Here is a 21723-nt window from a genome sequence, read left to right on the forward strand (position 1 = left end):
CTTTTAATACTTCATTTCCCTTATTAAGTATATTTGATTAATTTATCATAAAAATTTTAGATGTCATTTAAAATATCCCATGCTCTAATTCAATCTGCATATAAACTATACAAGGTAAGAAAGCTATAAATATGATTAGGTCATATACCAAAATCTCTTTGCTCTTTATCCTTTTGCCTGTGTAGGTAGGATGTAATGATAACTAAAGATGGTTTATTTCCAACAAGTTAATTCTAAACTCTAGCCATGATACTACTTTCTTTACCAAGATGATAAGCACTAAATGGTTCATAAATGATTAAAGAAGTTCCAGCCAGTAATGTTATGAAAAATTGAATTACAAAAATCTGCCCTTTCATTCTTATTCATGAACAATATGAACCATTAATTTGAAAAAAAAAAACTGAATTTTGAACTTCAGAATGTGGTAAGTATTGACAGATATATAATTAAGTTATATAAAAAACAATTTTGCCTTAAAACTACTTTATAATAATTCCAGAATTTTTTCCACTTTGATTTATTTATCGTGTTTTTGTGAAGGTTGCTGATAATGAATAATGTACTTTATGGTTTCTGAATTCCTTACATATGAAAATTGACCACTGTCACCCTTACTATCAACTTAATTGGCAAGAAACACTGAGAGAGGGCATTACTACTGCTGTACCAAATTCTATTCAATAGTGTGTTCTTCTCCAAAATATTGCATTTAAATGATCCATTTTCAATCACAGCAAGCTGTAAATGTATTTTTGTTAACAGTCTATTAATTTTAAAGTCACTGGAACCAAAAAGAATAAAATAATGGTTCAGGGATGACAGCTCAGGTTGCTGGCATAAGCGATTTGAAAACTCAGGGCCCTGAATAGATTCATTTCTTAGTGTAATAATAGACAGTATTCACTTCTTGGTCTTGCCTTGGGAATAATAAGTTTACATGATTCCACAACATGAATTGTACCTTCTTTAACTAAGTTTCTTGTAGGTAAGAATAATTCCTTCCTCTGCTGAAATTGCAGACCTCCCGATGAATAAATCAATCATTCCTTGTATTCATTTGTGTGGCTCATTTTCTGTATACAAAAGCAAAATTCAGTTTACCTGTTGGTAAAATATATACACAAAAATGACTGAATTATAATGGGGCAAAATCTAAGAAAAATTTGAGATTTAAATGCCAGCCAGAAAATCAGTAATATTTGGAAGAATGTAATAGAAACAGAAAAAAAAAAAAGGAGAAAAGGATGGTCAATTAAATCAGAAAATCTTAGAATCTATCAGATTTATGTCATCTGGCCATCAGGTCAAAGTAAATGAGCACCTTTAGCTTATCATATCTAAAAACTGACAAGCATTTGTAGCATTAATCTTGAATCTTATCCACATAAAGTAGAAGAAAGTATATGATCCTTCAGGAAAAAAAATATAATTTAAGGGGAGTTTTCATAGTTAAAGAAAAAAGAAAACTCTAACTTAATTTTCAAATTAAATTTGTTAATTTTGAAAAAGAAGACTTTTGTACGGTCTTCATCTCTATATGTTCTATGCTTTGCAAAGTAAAAGATAATTAATTTAAATAGCTGATGGAATGAATAATGTGCTAAAATTATAATTCTAAAAGAGTATATTCACACAAATTACTTGATAGTACTTCAAATTTTAGAGGCTTAATCCTGAGAGATTCTGATGATTAGTTCTACAGTTATATATCAGGTAACTCTTATGAAACAATTTGCATATCTTCTTAATTTCATGTCAGAAACTGTAAAAGTGCTAATATTTTACTTTACTTGCAGGCTAATAAATCAGCCGGCCACAGCTTCATAGATACTTGGAGAAGATACAAGTCTCCTGGGTCAGAAACCCATGATTATATTACTCATGGCACATGAACAGAAAGAACATCAGCCTATTTATGGTAGTTACTCCTTTAACCCAAGCATCCAAGACTGATGCAGATGGGCTCAGATGAATATTTGCACATTTCTGGGCTGTCATAAAAGAGGAACTCTGAACTTAGAGAACCCAGTTGCCTTTATCAAAACTAAACACTGGATGCAGTTTTATTTTTTGTTATAATTTTTATGATACCAGCCACTTATTTTGACCAGAATCTCTGGAAAGCAAGAGAGTAGATGTACATGTTTATATAAAATTAGAAATAAATAAACACAATTTTGTGATCATGGTATCTCCCCTGCCTGGTAAGTATAAATAAACACAATTTTGAGTGTTATTCTCTAATGTTAATGCTGTTTGCCATTAAGTCAGTACTAAGTACAAATCTCTTCCTGATAATTGTTCTGCCAAAAAACATTCTCACATAAATTCTGTATTTTTCTTTACACTGTAACACATTCTTTTACCATACTGTATCCAGAGAGCAAAAACAAGAATGAAGGCATGATTAAGAAATATATTTTTATTAATTTACAAACTACCAAAGAAACTTAATTTTTTTGTCACATTATATTCTCAACTAAAGAAGTTCCACTACCTAGAATTGATTTTGGTTCTAGAAAATAAAAGAATTATTCAACAGTATAGTCTTGCTACTATTGATGATGTTTTTATTTTCTCTTATCCATATTTCTATTCATATCATATCTTTCCCTTGAAACACCATTCATGATCACATCCCTATATTTTCGTTTTTACTACATTTATGCTATGTTCTCCAAAATGTTCTCAGTATCTCAAGAGGGAAATCATTTCACCATGTCTCCACTTTCTGATGTCTTTGTTTACCTCTCTGTAGCAATTACCAAATCTGCCTTAGATAGAAAGAGATTAGGTTTTTGGATTAAGTATTATTCATTTTTTTGTCCTTTCGAGTGCCAAACACAAGTTAATTTGGCATGCCTTTGTGTCCTTTTCAGAAAGTTCACCTAAACAGTCAATCTAGCATTCCAGTACTCTTCTTCAGTTACCAAACTTATTTTCTTTAAAGAGTCTGTAACTACTTGTTTATATATTTTTACGTTTTTTTTGTTTTTTTTTTTTTTTTGTTTTTTTTTTTTTTGCTTTACCCATTCAATAAACTCTACGAGGGCAAGACTTTCTATTGTTTATTTCATTATTAACCCCTAAAGCAATGCTTAGGGACAGTATAGGTACTCAGTAAAAACAAACACCTCATCCTTTATATATTCTAAAATGTCCATCTAATGTGGTATATATCTCTACATGTAATTACTGTGTTTATTGTAAATTATTTATAGCAATATACTATACAATTCCTAGAAATGCTTTTATTTATAAAATCATTTAATGCAGAAAATATCTGCTTTATCCTTGTGACTTCGATTAAGTAATATTTTATTCTATCCCCTTTGCAGATAACAATAAAGGGATTATAAAACTAGTAATTATAAATCTGCACTATTACCTGAGATGGCACCTAGTACCTATATGTTAACTCTCATGTACAAATGCATAATAATATTTCTTCTATTTTTATGTAAACTACATATGATGGAAATTCTACAAAAGTTATTTCTAATACAGTATTCTCATTCATTTCATTAAATTAATTGAAAAAACTGACTATGAGCCATTAAAAATTTATTTGTCTATTGAACTTTCCATATAATAACACCTACATCACAGGAACTTAGATTGGATTTAGTAATGCATTAACCTTGCTGCATTCAATACTTCTAGTAAATATTTTAGAAGTTTTCTGTGTTCCATCAAAATTTTCTATACGGTAAGTCTGCTCTGAAAGTGCTTTTTGCATTTTTGTGTAGTTTGTATTATTTATTTTCATTTTGCATTCTTACTGTGTCAACAGCTATAAGCAAAATAAAGAATATTTTTCTTTGAAGAACAGCAAATATTTTCTTGGAAATGTTATTGGAATTTTAATTTTACAACCAATTCTATGTGTGCAAAAACAGTCAAATATTTCCATAGCTTATAAAGCATTATGGAAAAATTTTATTCTGAGGGGTTCACATTGAAACGTAACATTTTATCAAGGTTAATACTTCATTGGAAAAAACAGTTGTGCAAAAACAAATATGAAGCAATAACAAGAAGTAAGGTCATGGTTATTTCTAGACTTGGATGGTCTTTTTTTTTTTTTTTTGAAGGAATGGCTTCTTTCTGACTATCATAGAAGCAAACATTGATGTTGCTGAGAAACTAACCAATATGGTCCTTATATAGTCCAAAATTAGAATTAGAGCATATGATTACTGAGATGGACATATGTTTATTTGAATGTATAGATAATGACAAAATAAGTCCACAACCACACCTAGAGGGAAATGGGAAGAATATTACTGTTCCTTATATTTGGAGTTCTGCTTTAAAAATCTTGGAATAAGTTTCTGTGTTCTATGGCCCAGCAGGGTGAATAAAATTATTAATAATGCATTATTTTCCTCAAAAGAATTAAAAGAGAAGAATGTGAATGTACTAACCATAAAGAAATGATAAAAGCTTAAGGTGATGGATATGCTAATTACCCTGAGTGTAATCTTTACCCAGTGAATAGATCTATCAAAGCATGACAACATACCTCATAAGTATGTACAAATATTACATATCAATAAAATTAAATTTAAAATATCTGCTGATTTTGTTATTTCTTGAGTTAATTCCCCCGTAGGTCCAGAGTGAAAACTCAAAATATGATTCAACATGTAGTATATTATGAACTATACATTTTTCTAAAGATCAGTATCAGGAAATTTGTGTAACTGATTTTCATTTGCCATTTTTTTTTAAAGTTAGGTGTCTGCTCCTCTTTTCCTAAGTGTGAATGGAATTCTCTTTCTCCATGATGACTCAATATGGAGCATGTAGTATCAATTAAAAAAAAAACTTAGCTTCTGAATCTTCATACAAAGATTTAGAAAGATATGCTGTGTCAGTTCAAACCTGTTGACAATAAATTCAGGCGTTTTTCTACAACACAATGGTAGGTTAAATACATATATGCAGTGGATTAGACAGTATATAGAATTAACTTTAAAATATTTAAAATACCATGAATTCAATTGCATTCTTGGAAGATATTTTTTTTTAAATTTTTAAAATTAGAGTTAACAAAATTGACTTATGCTTTCGAATATATTCACTTCCCCTCCCTATCTTTCATTTAGTGATATATTTCGTTATATTCACCTATTTAAAAAAAGTTTATGTAATGCCAAAATCTATGGCTTTTCCTACAGCTTTTCTCTATTTGCCTCATTGACCTTCCATATATTGCAAATCTAATTTCATTTAAAAGCATTCTAGCACTTTCTTGCTCATATAACTAATGCCTTTTTTCTCATTATTTTTCATTGCTATTTAGTTTTACTAGTTTATTATTTTTATATTCCTCTGAAATAAAATTTCGAATGAAAAGTTCTTAGAATTGCAATTTGTGATAACTAAGCAGATCCTCTCTTTTATGTGTATTATTATTGTAGTGTTTATGCATGACATAAGTGATGAAAAGCTGTTAGCAAATTTTATGCTTATTTTTTCATATTATGGTGTTGATTTCTAATCACTTTTTGAAGCTTCTTTTCAATTTTTCTTACTATTACTCTTAAAGAATACAAATTCAGCAGTATAAAAACTAAGCTATCAGTTCATAATGTTGCATGTAGTGCATATTTCACAGGTAAAACTTGAATTCAGCAATACTGATATTTTACAGTATAGCTCACCTGAATTAAATCTCTTACATCCCTATAACTGCCCACTTAGGAAAAATCCTAACTTATTCTGAGGTATCTAGGGAAGCTTTTTTTCTTATTCTGTAGTGGCACCCCCTTTTCTCCACAGAAACTCTTAACTGGGTTTTCCAGAAATCTTCACCATGGCTGATTTTAGGACTGTCAGCAAAAGAGTCTCTACAAAAGAGTTCAATGTAGATAACTTCCAATTTTTTTGTGTTGCCCTGTTTTACTTGACCACTGGCCAGGAAGAAATCAGCACACCCCCTTACTAGTTTTTCACACACATTTATCTAGTGTAGTAGTTTGTAGAAATGTGTAAACAAGGCCTTTGGCCTTGAGCTGGGCTTCACAGAGATGTCTACATTTCTAAGATAAGAGAAGTTACCACTTGGGCTCCATGGTAACAGCTGGCAGGGGGAGAAAAAGCTCTCCCCTTCTCAGGTGTTGTCCTTGAAGATTTAACTTGCCCAAAACAGTAAAAGAAATATCTGCTTTTATGTGAACTTCTACAGACTGTGAACTTCTGAGCCTCTCCCCTTACAAGCTGGGTATAAAATTCTGAAACTACCTAAACTCAGGGTTCAGGAAATTAATTGATTACTGCAAAAGCTGTGCTCTCTGAACCTAGCTGCAGCCAGATAAAACTGTTTCCTGCTATCTTCAGTGCCTTGCCTTGTCTGTCCCTAGAACATTTTTACAATAACTTTTCAAGATGGTGCCTTCAAAATACCAGGTGACATTAGCAATGGCTGCCTCTATGGACAGCTTTTCATACTTTCTTCTCTTCTGGTATGGCAATTTCTGCTGTTATAAAGCTAAAGGCAGTTGTGAATGAGAGACTTTGTTGCACCTTATTCCTCTACCTTTCCTGTCCATATTTGAGTTTGAAGACACTTTGATCATCATGAAAATGACACATGGATAATATTGATCTCACTGGAAAAAAAGAACTAGAGTTGTTATGATGCCTCACTAGAGTACCAAATTCTGATTGTAGTCTCAACATAAAGATATATGACATATACAAAAGAAAAACACTTTAATAATATTAAAATAATGAAGATTTACAATGTTTTACTTTTAAAATGTATACAAATGTGAGGGACTCAAAGTCATCCCTAATTGAATATTTCACTTGTTTTTCCAATATAGTTTCTGTGTGCATGGAGTTACAATTAGGGTACTGTGAGTGGATTATAACTGTCAGATAATTGGTGCTTTTCATAGTATACATAAATGTTTCTACTGGTAATTCTACCGGTAGTTTCTGATAGTATTTCTGTGGACTGGTCTTCAAACATTCTTTTAGAGAACAACTAACAACCCCCAATCCAACAATCACTAGTCTAGATTGGTTCTAGATGATTCCATAATCCTCCTTTTAGCATAAGCTCTTCTTGTTCCTGTGAGTAAGCACTGGGCACATGACCCAAGCCTTAATTATCAGGACATTTCCTGCCACAGTAACAATATCAGGCATAAGTGGGAATGCCTAGTTGAACTTTTATCACTCTTCTCAAGGACTTTTTACAGCACTGTGAGGATCCTTTAAAGTCAGTCTGAAATGTCATTTACAGAGGAAAGAGAGCCATGAAGTGGATAAAGAGGTCAAGTGACCTGGATCCTGTGCTTTCTTGGCAGGTGTCCTCCAATCCCTCCTTCTGTCTTTTGTCTGCATGTGGTCATGGCCAAGTGCAGTTGTTGTTTCCGCTTAGTTCCCTAAAACCTTTTAACTTCCTCAGCCTTCTCCTTCTCCTGAGTTTTAAGTACCAAAATTGTTCTATTTTTCCTGTGTTTTTCTCTTTGGAAACTGAAGAAAAAACTTTTAGATATTTTGGTTGTTTTGGCCACTGTATCTTTTTTTCTTCAAAGGCTTACAAAAAAAATCTAATAATTAAACAAATAAAAGTAAAGTTAGTAGTAGAGCTTCTTAGGTAACATAATGTATATAGCCTAATAGGTTAGTGTTTCCCTGGATCACTGCTTCTCAAATGCCTAGAACATTATTCAATATAATTTAAGATACATTGTTATATATTTTTTTTCAATTCAGCATATCTATATACACTATCACTATCTAAGTGTCTTAGAATTAACATTAGAAAATCTTAGAAATGTAGCATTTTGATATTGTTCATCATACAGGAAATAGAGTCTCTCTTTTATTATGATAAACATATTTAACACACTTCTCTTATATCTACTAATCATTTTACTAGTTCATTCTTATCTTTATAATTAAATTGTACATCTCTTCCTTATACTGTCCCTTGCTGGAGACATTACTTTTTGTATATTCTTCCATCATTTAAAATCTTCTCTACTCTTTAAGACTATTTATCGAAAATTCCACTACTCCAGTATCATAGCTCTACTTGTGCTAAAATTAACTTCAAATCCCTTTACTACTGCAATATTCTTCTCTCTCTCTCTCTCTCTCTCTCTCTCTCTCTCTCTCTCAAAACACACACACACACACACACACACACAGAGGTGAGCACTGCATTTCAATAAGACATGATACCTTTATAAAATTCTATTTCATTCTTTATTTTTCCTTTGTATTATGATCAACTTTTTTGGAACATCATAACACTGGCCTACAAGGATCAAATTCATATTACCATAATCTGCATCCAATTGTAAAAGTGGCACTTTAAGGACTTATTTCAGAGGAAATGAACCTAGCATGGCTAGATTGAATGAAGAAATATATGTATATATAATTTTGATTAAATTGGGAAGGTTGAAACAATTATACAGGATTGAGAGACCACCCTAAGCAATCATGTGCAATGTCAGTCATCCTTTCTAGACTAGACCCGTATGGGGCAGCCCACATCCCTCAGAGTAAATCTTCCTTGAAGACACATAGTAATTCATTCACATTTATGGGTTTAATATGTGTTCTTTCTCAACCAATGTATCAAGAACTGAAAGCACAAAAATGGAGTCATGTATTATATCTCCAAGTAACTAGCATTTTTGCTAAAATACAGGAATATAAATGATTACAACACCAAGTTGTATAATAATAATTAAAGCATGGAAAACACACTACTGAGGTTCCAACAATTTGAGCATGAACTGCATAGAAAGGCTATAAAGAGCAGTATGCAGATTTAGGCTCTCAAGTTCTGTGTGACTGATGCATGCTCAAGTCTTGAAATGGGCATCCATTCAGCTTCCCAAGACTAGATAATTTATGTTATAAGAAATGGGCAAGCACATTTCTTAGTGAATACTATATATGGTTGGTGTAAGAGGACAGAGACAGTGTGGCTTAGAGAAGTGACAGAGATCCTAAGGAGAGTCAGTTTGAACCATCTCTCTAAGCCTTGGTTACGAATACACTTGGCAATGCTCTGTGATGTTGCAAAATACAATGCAGATAGAGTGAGTTAAGTGCTTAATATAATATCCATCCCATCAGAGGCTCCACAAACTAGAGATTATTTATGTTACTATGAGTATCAGTAAAAGCAGAAGTGACTCTATTGTCAGTGATATGATATTGTCTCTTAGGAATTACCTCAGGTCCATCATTCTCTACCTGCCTGATAGTAGAAGGGAAGACAAACTCATGACATTCAAAATATATTTGTTTCTGGTGCTTGGCATACTAAAAAATGATAGTGAATATTTATCTGCAGTAGGGATTGTGTTTAATTTAGTTTGTAAAGGCTAGGGTTGTTGCTCAGTGGAAGAATGCTTGCCTAGCATTCATGAGGCACTGGGTTCTATTCTCAGCACCACATAAATGTAAAATAAAGATATTGTGTCCACTTAAAACTAAAAGAAAATAAATATTTTTTAAAAGTATACAAAGAACCCTGGTTACAGCCAAATCCTGATTTCAAAGTCAATTATAACCTATGGACTATATCAGGGTCAAACCTACATTTCAATTCCCACCAATATACAGAAGATGCCTGTCTTTCGTGATTCAAGTAAAGACAACCATGCCTCTATGTAGAAGTTCCAGACCTGTTATTTTAAAGCAACAGCACAGTGGCTGAGCTACTGGAGCATAGGGTTCTGGCTCCAGTCAATCTGGACTACTCTTGGGACCAGATTTCTACATGAAATGGCTTACTACAGGTCTGTGCACTGCCTTTTAGAAGACAAAGAAGTTTTCTCAAAAATTTCCTCAGTAATTCCTAAAGTGAAATAAAATCAAAAAACCCTGCTAACACTAAGGCTCTGTTATAAAAGGGAACCCATTCTGCTCTGGTTCTTTGTGAAGAAAATTATTCATACAGACCCTTGGAAAACAGATTCCATCCATTTACAGAAACCAAATTTATACTTTGGCTCTACCTTTGAACTGTTCTTAGATTTAGAGCAAAGAAAAATGCCTGAAAAAAAACCATAGCTAGTATCCCTTTTCCCTACTCTTTAGTAGTGAAACCTTATCTGCAGTTTTTATCAGTAATTCAATCAAAAGCATTGTTTAATTGCAGCACATTGGTAATGTGCTTCTTATTTTACTTTGAAGTACCTTACTATGAAGTACTTTGATATTGGAAGTATTAATTTTGAAATTTAAATTCTTATTTTTGTTTCCCCAGAAGAGACTTTGGAGCTATGTATTATTAAATCTTTTATGTGAGTATGTGAGACCTGGAAAAACAAGATGATGTAATTATTGTCTTGGCAATTTAAAGAGTTTCTATTTATGGAGTCCAAATTTAGGCTTGCTTACTAAGTGTTAATTTTTTTCCAAACTAAGTTACAATCTAATATGTTAATCACATAGTGGTATTTTTTTTATAAAAATTGATGACCAATTATCTTAGATTTAATCATACAACAGATTAAATATATATGTACACACACACACACACACACACCCCTTTGGCTTTTGTTTTGAGGAATAGCACTACTATAACATTGAGAGGCACAAGGGATATGGCAATGGCTACTTGTTGTAAGGCAAATAGAAAAAAAAATTCATTTGAAAGGAATATTTTCATTTTTTCATTCTCTTCTATGGTTTCAGGTAATTTCCTTATATCATCCAAGACAAAACAGCATCAACAGTGTAGATATTTAATGATGACGTGATGTATTTCATTTCTGAATTTTTATGGTTTGGATATTAATTGTGCCCTAATAAATCCTGTGTCAATGCTAAAATATTCAGACATAAAATGATTGGATTACAAGAGATGTATCCTAATTAGTTCATCCTGATTTGAAAAAACTGGATGGTAACTGTAGTCAGGTAAGGTATGACTAGAGGAGTTGAATCACTGGGTCCATCTTCCCTGTTGGCCCTTCCCTGCTTCTCTCTCTCTCTATCTCTTTCTCTCTCTGATTCCTGGCTTCCAGGAAAGGATAAGTTCTCTACCAACCCCTTCTACCATAATGTTCTGCCTTCACTTAGGCCCAGAGCAATAGAATTGGCCCACTATGGACTGACTCTCTGATATGATGAACCCAAATAAATTTTTCCTCCTCTAAATTGCTATTGTTTGGTACTTTTGCCAAAAAACCATAAAGTTAACTGTCACACTGAATATTGCACATAATAATTCTATAGTTTAGTGCCTCAATGATATTTTCATGGGAAATTAACTATTTTAGTGATGAAAGAACATGATATTGAATCTTTCACTTGTTTGAAAAAAACAGTAGGGGTAGGGAAGGGAAGGAAATTATGGTATACTTTATAGAATTGATGGTTTTAGAAAAATCAAGCAAACATAATAAGGACAAACAATTGGAAAATAATGCTCTAGAAACTTTGATAATATTTCTAGGTTTTACATGTTAAAATGATAACTTTAAATATAAAACTCAGGAGGATTCTCTTAATTAAAAGATATCTATCACAAAGAAATTTCGGGATACTGAAAATGCCACCATTCAGTTGGCAGAAAGTAGTGATAAATATCATGGAAGTGTGTCACCACAGGTGTTGTTGAAGAAAGATTGTAGAGAAATTTTGAGTTCCATAACAAAATTATTCACTAAATTGTCAATAAAATGGCTTATTTAAATGCATTAGAGTGTGTGTTTGCAATGAAATAGCACATGTTCATTAAACAGGGTAACATTTAATGATATGTGGAATGTCCATATTTTATATAAAAGACAAGGTTAAATTTTAAATATTTAAATTTAATCTCAAAATTATGCATTTTCCTCCTAAAATTTAGATGTCTTGCATAAAGTCTTGTGTTCTATCCACAGAACCTAAGCAAATAAAAAAATCCACACATGTTTATAAAGAAAGAGCCTAAGTAATTCAAAATATTAAGCAGTTAGTATAATATCTTATTGCTTGGTAGAATAATTGGTTATTGCGATTTTTTACTTGTATATTTTCTCCAACTTGTCTAAAGTGAATACATATTTCTTTGAAAATTCAAGAAACCAATGTTATTAAGAAATATTACTTTAAAATAATGTTCTCAATTCTTCAGCTCATCTATCTGAACTGGGAACATGACATTGCTTATGCAGTAGACAATGCTTTTTGTATAGGCGAACTCTTAACATTCATTTGTTAAATGAATGAGAATATATTTGATAAAGAACTCTGTTTTTTTTCCAACTCAAGTGGATCAAGGACATAAGCATTAGACTGGAGACCCTACACCTACTAGGAAAAAAAGTAGGCCCAAACCTTCACCATGTTGGCCTAGGAACCAAATTCCTCAAAAAGAGTCTTAACACGCAAGAAGTAAAATCAAGAAGCAGCAAGTCGTATTTTATCAAACTAAATAGCTTCTTCACAGCAAAAGAAACAAGCAAGAACATGAGAGAGCCTACGGAATGGGAGAAAAATCTTTGCCACCTGAACCTCAGGTAGAGCATTAATCTCCAGGATGTATAAAGAACACAAAAAACTTAACACCAAAAAAACAAATAATCCAATCAATAAATGGGGAAGGGGACTGAACAGACAATTCACAGAAGAAGAAATATGAACAGTCAACAAATCATCTATAGCAATTAGAGCAATGCAAATTAAAACTGCACTGAAATTTCGTCTCACTCCAGTCAGAATGGCAATTATCAAGGATACAAGTAACAGTAAATGTTGGAGAGAATGTGGGGGAAAAAAAAAAGCTACACTCATACATTGCCTGTGGGCCTGCAAACTGGTACAACCACTCTGGAAAGCAGTAAGGGAGTCCTCTGAAAAGCTGGAATGGAACCACCATTTGACCCTGTTGTCCCACTCCTCTCCTTATAACTGAAGGACTTGAAATCAGCATACTACAGTGATGCAGCCACATCAATGTTCATAGCAGCTCAATTCATAATAGCTAAACTATGGAATCAACCTAGGTGCACTTCAATAGATGAATGGATAAAGAAGATGTGGTACATATATATAATGAAATACTACTCAGCCCTAAAGAATAATGTAATTATGGCATATGCTGGTAAATGAATAGAACTGGAGACTATCATGCCAAGTGAAATAAGCCAATCCTAAAAAATCAAAGTCTGAATTTTCTCTCTGATATGTAGATGCTGACCCACAATAGGCTGGGGCAGGGAGTAGAGGTTCCCTGGATTGGGGAAGGAATAGCAGGAAGTGGGGAGTATGGGAGTGGGAAAGACAGTAAAATGAATTGGACATAACTTTCCTATGCTCATATATGAATATACAACCAGTGTAACTCCATATCATGTACAACAATAAGAATGCAAAGTTTTACTCCATGTAAGCATAATATGTCAAAATGCACTCTACTGTTATGTATAACTAAAAAGAACAATCAAAAAAGAACTCTTTTTTTCCCCTGAAAGGGGAAAACAAATCAGAGAATATGATATACAACATTCATCTAATGGTACCTGGGATACATGGTTTTATACACCAATGCTTTACTTTCATTTAATGGAAGAGAATGAATCCTGACTTAAAAGAGGTTAATTATAGTATTATACACTAATGTAATTGAGCGTAATCTGCAATGCAATCAACTCTTCCTTGTTTTCCTTGGTTTTGGTTTAGTGTCTTCATCTCAATATTAGCAAAGGATCCTGTATTTGAATTTATCATGGAATTCTGATATGTTTGAAAATGATGGAGAAGAGCCTCACATTGAATGGATTTGGCTATCTTGTTTATTTTGGCAATAGAAACTGTAGTTTAATAGACTCTCATGTCATATACCTTCTAGATTGCCAATTATGGTGCTTACATAGTTTTGCAGTTGCTGCTCTATTCCTCACCTTTGATCTCCCCTTCAGATGCTCCTTACAGAATTTCTTCTGCTTTACAGAGTTCGCTTTTGTTACTTTTACATCCAATCTACCACATCCTTTTTGCTGTGATGTTTGTTTACGTCTTAGTGTCTTTCCTTCTTTCTCAGGAAGTTATGCAGCAAGCACAATCAATCTCAGTGGCTCCTGCTTGTTGTTTGGAGGATAATTTCTTTTAAATAAAAGATCTAGTCTGTATCGTGTTTTGTTGCTATCATTATTTTATCTAAAGTAACAGTTTAATTTGTTAAATACTAGCTGGCTTTATTTTATATGAACATTGAGAATTTAAAGTTGTCTCTGTTTCTTTTTTCTTCCATTCTTTGTTCTGTTTTTTTAATCCACAAATAGTAAATAGTGCAATTGTTCAGAGCCCAGACTCTGAATTGAAACTGATTGTGTTTAAATTCAAACTCTGCCTCTACTAACTATGAATTGGACAAATCCCTAAATGTTTTTGAGTTTGGATGTTATCATATATAAAGTGAAGATGATTATACTAGGTAGGCTCAAATAATGGCTCCCTAATGTCCATGATTTAATCATCAAAGTCTTTTTAATATATTATTTGAGATGGCAAAAGGAACTTTCCAAATGTCATTAGGAATCATGACATAGGACCAGGCACACTGGCACACATCTGTAACCTCAGTTACGCCAGAGACAGACGCAAGAGGATCAAATTTCCAGGCCTACTCAGGCAACTTAGCGAGACCCTATGTAAAAAAAAAAAAAAAAAAAAAAAAAAAAACTATAGCCAGGCACGTGACTCACACTTATACTCCCAGTAACTTGGGAGGCTGGAGGAGGAGGATCTGTCTTCGAAATTTAGTGACACTCTTTTTTAAAATTTAAAAATTTATATGTCCTGGGTGTTGAGAGCCACAGCCAAAGGGGCCCCAGCAAACTTCCAGCTGCCAGCAAACTTCCAGCTGCTGGCTGATGATTGGCTCACAGCGGCCCCAGCAACATCTAGCTGATTGGCTCCTCGGCCCCAGCAACATCTAGCTGATTGGCTCCTCTGCGGTGATGCTCATTGGACTGTTTCCCTGCCCTTTCAGACCACGGAGCTGCTCATTGGGGGACTTTTTTGGCTCCGCCCACGTGACCCAGCCAATCGGCCTCAAGAGCAGGAGGATTGTGGGAGGTGGAGAGAAGCTTGTGTGGGAGAGAGAGGCTTGGGGAAAGCCGGTGGTGGCAGTTGAGGCTCTGAGGGTTTTTCCTGAGAGACTATTTTGTTTGTCGTGTGTGGTTCTAAAAATAAAGTTAGTTTCTTTTGACAAGTGGCTCCTGATTGTGCCCAGCCAGACTGCGGCATTTGGTGGCTCGCACGGGGAGCGACTGAGGGTAAGTGAACTGCTCGCCCCTGAGGGCAGGGCGAGAGGATGGGTAGCCATTTTAAGATTCCTCTTTTATTTTGCTTCACTTTTGTTTTAAGTTGCCTGTCCCTGGAGATGAGTGAGACGGAAGAAAAACCGCTCACATCTGAGGAAAAACTATTTACGTCTGAGGAACAGATAGGGAGAAAGGACGGATGCACATGTCAGGAGGATAGAAAGGCTATAATGACTTTTTGTTGTTCCCTTTTTATTTCATTCTGTCTCGGTTTTGTTTGGCGTCATCTTGTTGGGTTGTATTATAGTAGAAATACGGGATCAGAAATTAGCAAAAAACAAACTGAAAGAGTGTTAAGTAAATTGTTAGAGGAAGGAGGCATCCCAGTAAAATCAAGAGCAGTCAGGGCATACGTTGATACAATACAAAAATGTAGCCCATGGCTTTTTAAGGAGGAGTTGTTAAATATATCACAATGGAACCATCATGGTGAAGATTTAAAAAGAATAGAAAAGAAAAGCCCAGGGACTCTGCCAGTTGGCACATTGCCATTGTGGACATTCGTATCTTGTTTGCTTAGTCCAAAGCCTTCAGTTCAGACAATGGTAGAGGAAGGAGAAGACATAATGATTCAAGTAAAAGAGAAGGTCTCTCAAGTTAGTCAGACAGAGGAAAAGATTCAAGTAAAAAAGAAGGCCTCTCAAGCTAGTCAGACAGAGAAAGAAAGTGTAAAACAGAAAAAGCCATCAGGGGGAAAGTTACAACAGGAGACTGCTACTAACACCTTTCTATCACCAGAGGGTGTAAGTGTCCAACCAACAGCACCACCTCTACAGGAGACTGCTACTAACACCTTTCTATCACCAGAGGGCGTAAGTGTCCAACTAACAGCGCCACCTCCATATGCTGGGAGGCCCCCAACCCCCGCAGTTGATAGTTGGGATCCTGAGACAAGGTCTCAAATATTAACATGCCCTGTATTTGAGGCAGGAGGGCAGCGATTTTACCAAGTTTTAAATTTCAAACAGTGAAGCAGCTAAAAGAGGCTGTAACAACCTATGGTCCTCAAGCACCCTTCACTGATAAAGCACCCCTGGGTTCAATCCCCAGTAGACTACAAAATTAAAAATAAAATAAAAAAGGCATGGATAAAGTTCAGGGCACAAAGTCCCTGAGTTTAAGCTGTGCGTGGTGGTGCAATCCAGTGGCTGGGGAGACTGAGACAGGAGGATTGAGAGTTCAAAACCAGCCTCAGCAACCACAAATCACTAAGAAACTCAGTAAGACCCTGTCTCTCAATAAAACACAAAATAGGGCTGGGCATGTAGTTCAGTGGTTGGGTGCCCTGAGTTTAATTCCCAATACCAAAAAAAAAAAAAAAGTCCCTGAGTTTAATCCCCAGTAACAATCAATCAATCATGACATAGAATGACATATAGGACTTTTGGGAGTGGCAACTGAATTATGGGTCTTGAACTGTCCTGTGACAGAGGTAATTCCCCCCTTGGTAACTCCCCATGCAAAGGCATCAATTTGAGACTGCCCAGTTGCTATGGTGACGCTGTATTCAGTAGGAGGTTCTATGCCAGCTAGTTCTTGACCTTGAGGTTCATATGCCACCTGCTCCCTGGTAGAAAGTTATAAACACAAGCTGATGATCATAATGGGGCTGCCCATACTCATGACCTTGGTTCTATTTACTTTGGAGAAATTTCTCACAATAAATCCTTTTGATGTTTATACCTATATAAGTAAATGTGCTGAGCTTGTTGTCAGTCACTACCTCCCTACCAAAGAGTAGTCAACCACTGAAACCCAGCTTTTTCTCTATTTATGTGTCTTTTTGTCTTTTCTCCAACCCCTCACTACCTGGTTTGGGAACCTGAATTAACATTCATGCAGATTACGGTAGAGGGATAGGAGAGTCAAAGCAGTAAATGTAATAGAAACAGATAACTGGGGTGATACAGCATAATAGAGCCATGACCACCCTAAAGATCTGAAGATAGAGAAACTGGGCCATGAGTTAAAAACATGGTGGCCTCTTGATGCTGGAATAGGCAAGGAAAAGGATTCTCCTTTTGAGACTCAAGGAGGAATGCAGGACATGTTGACAACTTTTAAATGGACCCAGTTAGGATTATTTCAGAATTCTAACTTCCCAAACTAAAAGAAAAATAATAATACATTCATGTTCTTTTAAGTTACCTATTTTAAGGTGGTTTGTTAGTGAAGTAACAGGAAACTAATAAATAGGACCTCTAGGAAAACAAAGTGTTAGTATTTGTAAAGCAATCAGAAGAGGAACTATAGGCTATACCTGCACATACATTTTTGTAAAATACATAAGTAATATGTTGTAATAAATAAGTATTGGGGAGAATTGAGTGCCTCCCACAAATATTTCACACAGGTTGGCCAATCCTCTGTATAAAGTGTTGGGAACATGGAGTGGGGCTATCTGTACTTTCTTTCATGCTGTTAACTCTAGTGCTCTTAGACTTAATGCTACAAGCACAATGCTAACCTCTGAATGGCTAATGCTTATTTTAAAAAGGCTTTTGGATCTTCCTATAAAACACTGTTCTCAGTTCTAAAACACCCAGTTTAGTTTTAGAGTAAATCCAAAATGTATTAAGATGCACAGGGGTGCTTGAACAGAAAAAGGGCCTCACTTCTGGGGAGGAAGTAAAAACTGCACTTGGGTAATCACTGATTCTCTCAGAAGAGCCTACAGAGGAAACCTGATGCAGCTGGCCCACTTAGGATTGACTTTTCAGGTGTTCTTCTGCAGTGAAGAGGTTGCAGCTGTCAGTATAATCACAACAGATGGCCATCCATGCTGGCTCTCAGAGAGCAGTGCTCCGAGACTCCCTGTCTGCCACTTGGGCTGACTCAGTACTTTTGTGACTCCAATTACTAGAGCTTTGCAACGTCAAACCACTTGCCTGACTCTTGGGAGAGGAGCTGTTCTCTTCCCTGACCTACTTGAATGACAACCTAGAAACATAGTCATAAAGCATGTCTCAAGCTGAGAGCTTCTTTAAATTATTTCCTCCCCCTAACAGATTAGGACAAATTGAAACACATGGGGAGAATTTCTCTTTGGAGAATCAAGGGGATTATTCCTATTCTGTTATCAGAATGTGTTTTTCTGGATATTAATAATTTGGGGTAACCTGAAAATCTGCTGAATAGCCATAACATATTTTGCAGAACATCTTTCTATATGTTTTACCTTTCATACAGTTTGATTTTCACATCATAGGAGAGCTGTATCTGAAAAGTTTCAGTACTAAAAATAAAGAAAAAAGCATTTTATCTGCATCTTAAAGAAAACATATGTATGTGTACCACTAACTTATCAGTTGTTCATGTAAACTAAGCACTATGTCCTAACTGCACTGTTTTTTAATCACCAAAATTCTCTGAAATGTTAATTTAATCTGTGTACTTCATGGATAATAACTTTTAGATATATGCGATAAGTATTTTAGGATAGACACTAGTCCAGATTTGTTTAACTCAAAATCCTGTGCTTGTAGCAATTCAAAATCCTGCATTTAACAGACTCTTTTGGGGACTCTATGAGTATCACACCAAATATACGACAATATTTTCAAATATGAACCAAAATACACATGAATTGCATACACATGCTACACTCCTGTTCCTAATCCTAAGAGTTTATTATTTCACATTTATCTTAAGACCTTATCTTTTACATTTCTGGATTTGGAATTTGCTGTGCCCAGCTGTTTGACTAAATGCTAAATACTAACAAGAAGCGCAGAGAAGTTTGTACCACAAAGAACCTGAGAGTGCCTTTATCAGAAGACCATACCACTAAATCAGTATAACTGAAATGTATTTTCACCTCAAAGCACTCCAATCATAAAAATTACCCAAAAAGTACAGCACATTATCTTCCAGACAACAGATTCCTGATGGGTCTCCTAGTACATGTGGTTTTACTCCACCAGGGGGTGCCAGAGCAACAAGGACGGCACTGCAGTTCCAAAGGACCAGACCTCCTTGTCTCCCAAATGTGACTCATCCCTGGAGATAGGGCAATGGCCTCAAATGGCACAGTTCCTTATAAACCATTTCTTTGCAAGAATCCACTGTGTTAATTTTAATTTAGGGAAGAATAGATTATTTACGCACACAGAAAATTAAGAAACTTCTTTTTGTCTATTTGTTAAATATTTCTTCTGCCAAATTTATCATTGCTGTTAATAATAATTTATTTCTTCTACTATCCACATCTTTTCTAATGAAAATCACTTCTAACAGGCAAAAAAGGTCTGCTAAAAACATGAGACAAAACATAAAATTTGTTATAAAAAAACCCACATTTTTTAAAATTTGAAAACTTCTTAGAATGCCACAAAAGTAGATAATACTTGTAATACATTGTTAAGAAATGTAATGAATGAAAGTTCTCATTTCATGTATCTCATTGCAACCCTCAAAATAACCATTGATATTTGTGTTTTCTACTTTCCATGCTTGCTTATGTAACTGCATGTGTGTGTACCATGCATGTGTCATCTATATTTTCTAAAATATTTGGTGATTAACTTTATAGAAATGAACTTATACTGTGTATGTGTAATTTTCATAATTTTTATTCCCTTCATATTTCATGGAAATTCTTTCACATTAGAACACGAATATGTAGTACCTTTGTTCCACAGCTTTCTTACAGTGTAATTGAGAAATAAAAATTGTCTATATTTATGGTGACAGCATGGAAATGACAGCATGCAGTCAACACTACAGGTGGATTGTGAAAATTAAATCAAGATAATTAACATATCCATCACCTCACAGACTTTTAATTCTTTGCAGTGAGAACATTCAAGATCTACTCAGAAATTTCAAACACAAAATACATTATTGTTAATTATAATCATCATGCTGCACAAAAGACACCCAGAAATTTCCAGTTCATTTTTAATGGCTACATTGTGTTGCATTTGTAGTTGTACTTTGACATTTTTTCTGTCGTGAAAAATAAACACTTGTTTATGTATGCATGTATACACATATTGCATATATTTATATTCATACCACTTGTCCTTCAATACCATACATAAAAGTTTGCATTGCTGAAATAATAAGAGAAATATATAAATCCATATGCATTTTTTTGAATCACCATGAAGGTAATTTGTAGTAAATTGTTAATTTATATCTAGTAATAGGGTTGGCTGCAATAATGCAGTTGATGAATAACTAGATATTTCTGAATTCTTTGGAAACAAAGCAAAAAAATCCTGTACTCTCTCTATGTATACATACATATACCTTTATATGCCCTCTGAGAGTATACTGTCAATCTGGTAGCAGAGACAGCTTGTTGCTTTTGTTTACAAAGTCTGGCATTTTACAAACTTATTTGAATATGTATCTTTTTAAAAAATTAAATACCAGTACCAGAATATATCTTTGCAGAGCCAGATTATAATACCTCATCCTAGGTTAATTCTTCTTCTTACTTTGACAATAGAACAGTGGTCCCCTAAATTTAATGTACATACTGGTCACCTGGGGTTCTTGTGGAATTGCAGAAATGGAGCCTGAAATTCTGAGTTGTCTAATTAGCACCCAGTTTATGCTAGCCAATCTGTGAACAGTTTTGAAGAGCAAGACCTTGGATAAGAAGACAGGATGTAAGTCACACAGCACTGTGTTGTTTCAGTCAGAGTAAAAGGCAAGAAGCAGAAATTAGAGAGAATATAAATTTAAATTCATAAAGAAACTTGCCCCCTTTCCTTTTAAATCTGATTCACTTGCTGGTGCTTTACATTTGAGTGAATTTTTAATACTACATTTGAACATAGTTTAGGAGAGACCTCTAAAAGGAAGTAAGAATAGTTAATATTTTATAGGAGATGTTATTTTAACAGTAGCATGTTAGCCAGATTTTAGAGTAAGAGAAATGAACAAAAAAAACCAAGTGCTGTTATTCCATCCCTCCTGCCAATCACCGCTATCCCTGCCTGATATGCGCGGAGTTTCATAGCAGCCCTTTTACAGTGGGTAAGCTGGTAGACATACATAACAGATGGGGTCATAACTTCCCAATTCCATAAACATGGTCTCCACTCCTGCAGGCAGTAATGTACTAAGATGCTTTTTCAATGTGTTTATAGTAGGTGCATTGCCAACATTTTACAAGTTATTGAAGCTCAAGGCAGCAATAACTTGTAATGCAGTTTTCAACACAGCTTCAATATGTTTTTAGGGGTGAGGTACAATAGATAAGAAATACCTCAGTAAATTATTCTTTTATCCTGTCAGCTAGTCCAAGAGTGTTATGCCCTGGCATTTCAGAGAGAGTTTACAATTGCTTTGGCATCATTATTCACATTTTTGGTCCTTCCTAGGATCACCTCATCAGTGAGGTTTCCAGTTACCTCTGGTAAACAGCACCTCTGTGTAACACACTTATCATATTGCTCTTGAG

This window comes from Marmota monax, unplaced genomic scaffold, assembly GCF_021218885.2.
Source record: "Marmota monax isolate L192 unplaced genomic scaffold, Marmota_monax_Labrador192_F-V1.1 WCK01_AAM20220418_F8-fsc00001, whole genome shotgun sequence".
Lineage (NCBI taxonomy): Eukaryota > Metazoa > Chordata > Mammalia > Rodentia > Sciuridae > Marmota > Marmota monax.